This window comes from Struthio camelus, unplaced genomic scaffold (genome assembly GCF_040807025.1).
Source record: "Struthio camelus isolate bStrCam1 unplaced genomic scaffold, bStrCam1.hap1 HAP1_SCAFFOLD_96, whole genome shotgun sequence".
Classification (NCBI taxonomy): domain Eukaryota; kingdom Metazoa; phylum Chordata; class Aves; order Struthioniformes; family Struthionidae; genus Struthio; species Struthio camelus.
The window spans coordinates 75061-77840 of record NW_027182746.1 but is presented as its reverse complement, the minus strand read 5'-3'; positions in this window follow the sequence as shown (position 1 = coordinate 77840).

Here is a 2780-nt window from a genome sequence, read left to right as displayed (position 1 = left end):
CAGTCCTTCTGGAGGGGCACTGAAGCCCTCAGGAGAGCTCAGGGGATCTCCAGGGACAGCATGTGCCTGGGGATGGGCACTGAGCAGCTTCGAGCAGCTTTGGGCCGTTGCTGGCAGAACACCTGACCAGCCTTGCCTCCTCCTGCAACGGCTGGCTGGAAAGGGCCAGCCTGGGCTCCCTGAAAACATGGCCAATGCCCAGCTTGCCCTTCTTCCACTCTTTTCCTTCTCCCCCTTGCCTGTGTTGCCTTCTGCTGCCCTGGGCCCTGCTCTGCACCCCCGCAAAGCCTGGCTGGGGGCAACTTCTGGCTGCTCTTCTGCTGAGAGGCAGGCCACTGGCACCCTGCGGCAACCCTAGTGTGGTCCCGCTGAGAGGGGGCAGCCTCTCAGCTGCCCTCAGCTGCCAGTGATCCGTGGCAATTTCTTGTTACACCTCTAGCCTCAGCTGAGGGGAGAGATTACAGCGCTTGCGCTCCCCAAGCATCCATGCTCTGCTGGCGGCAGAGGAGCAACTCCTGAGGCAACGCTGGGCTCAGGTGAGCGCTCAGGCACACGAGGCGTGCCCCCCCCCACCCCCCCCCCCTCCGTGGACCAGGCAAGAGTGCCTTCACGAGCCTCCTGCCCATGTTTCAGGGCACAGCCCCCTTCTGCAGCCTCATCCCGCCCAGCGTCATCGCTCCAGGCACTGGCCACCTTCTTGCCATGCCCAGAGACCAAGGCCTCACCTCTTCCCCCACCGACACCTGCAGCCCTGGCACTGGCAGGAGTTGCCTGGCCCCAAGCAGCTGCAGCTCCTCACGCTGCCCACGTGCCCCAGCAGCTCCCTCTCTCTCTACTTGTCCCCCGGGCAGTCCCAGGGCCTGAGCACCAGTACTGCCCTGGGAACATGCTGGCACAAGGCAGTCACCACCCCAAACATAGGGCACACGCTGCAGTCTCCCCACCTGGCACCACGCAGCCCCGGGGAGCCCTGAGGCCTGCTGAGAGGCAGAAAAACCCAAAGCACATCTACGATGCCTGGAAGTCTTTCCCAGAGGAGCCTGTCCTTCACCTCATCGCACAGCACGGCCTGCACCCTTACCCCATGGGGCAGCAGAAGGTGGCCTGCGCACGCCGGCTGGTGCAGGGGTATTGGACAGGCAGCTCTGCCGGCACCGACGATGCAGGGCCGGGTGGCACAGAGCTGCTGGGGCACATCCTGGGCCTTTGCATGGCCCATTTCTCTCGCTTGCCTTTGTCGCGCCAAAAGAAAAGACACCTGCACTCATGGGGGAAAAGGGCTGCTCTTTGCTGGGAGCACAACTACGAGGTGAACTTGTAGCACGAGGCCAGCGAGGGGAGGTGCCAGAGGGCGAGCAGTCATGCTGCAGGCAGGGGCAGGTGCCAGGAATGCCCCCGGCTGCCTGGCACACTCAGGTGTCTTCGGCGTGCAGAGCACGGAGCATTTGGGAGCGCTCTTGGAGCTGTGCTAAAACAGAGTCGTCTCCCGGGGGAGGCCTCCACCTCTCCCACAGTCTCCGCAGCCTGCAGCATAGCGGCTGGCATCGGCCTCCTGACGGCTCCCGTGTTTGCACGGCATCCAGGATCAGGACGGTCTGAGCAGCCAGGCAGCGGATCGAGGGCCTGCCGTCCTCTAGCACCTCTTGGAGGACTGAGACAGACAGAAACAGAGCAGACATCAAGGCCAGGGAGCTGCAGAGAGCCCCAGCCTGCCCTGCCTTGCCCACAGGGCTGCCCCCACCCCTGCTCTTGTTTGGGCCAAGCGGGAGCAGGGGCATCCGCTGGAAATCACTGCTCACAAAGGCCCAAACTCCCCCACAGTACCCCACAATGTCTGCCTTCCACGCGGGGAGACAGAGCGCTCCTCGCCTGAGGCAGGCCAGGCAAGGCGAGCACAGCTCCCAGCTCTTTCCTCACCCCGCTCCAGCCCCGCATGACCCAGCGCTGCCCTCACTCACAAGTGCGGATGGCGGCGACTTTCTCTGCGCTCCTGTTCCTCATGTGCTGCGCGGCGAGCCCTAGGCACACACGGCCCATCACACCTCGTGGCCCCAGCAGCACAGCTCCCATCCAGCCCTGCCACTCTGGCCACGCGCCCTCCTCCCCTTGGGCAGGGCTGGGCCCGCCGTGGTCCCTGAGGCGCAGCACCCATGCAGGGCCTGGGGGGCTGAATGAGGCTCCCACCAGCCCCCAACATCGCCAGCCCTGCCTCGGCGGCCATCACCCCCAGCGCGACCAAGGAGCTCTGGGACAGAGAGGGGTCCCGCGCGTTGTGGCTCACCGATGAACCTCACGGCCAACTCCCGCAAGGCCGCCTGCGGGCTCTCCAGGTACGGCAGGCTCTGGCAGAGGTACTTTTCTGCCCTGCTCCTGTCCTGCCCCAGCTGGAGAGAGCACAAGGCCACACGGTTGAGGCAGACCCTCGCCGGGCAGCCCAGCCGCTGCCTCCTGCCAGGGCCAGCCTCCCCCTTCCTCCCCTCCCAGGACACTCAGCGCCCCCTGACAGGAGCCGTGGGATGCTAAGCTTCAGGGGCAGCAGAGGGCAAAGGGTGGCCTGGCGGCGCTGAGAACCTCCGCACCCTGCTGCCAAGGCCCAGCCAGGCCTGCAGCCCCCGCAGCATCCTGGGGCTCCGTGCGGGCAAAGGGCACCGCTCCCGCGCCCCTCTGGGCCTGGGGGTCGGCGGAAAGGGAGCGTGCGTGCAGCTCCAGCCTGCGGGCTTGGGAGGTGGGGCTGCAGCAGTGCGGGAAGGGCACAGGCACCCCACGCATGGGCCTCTGGC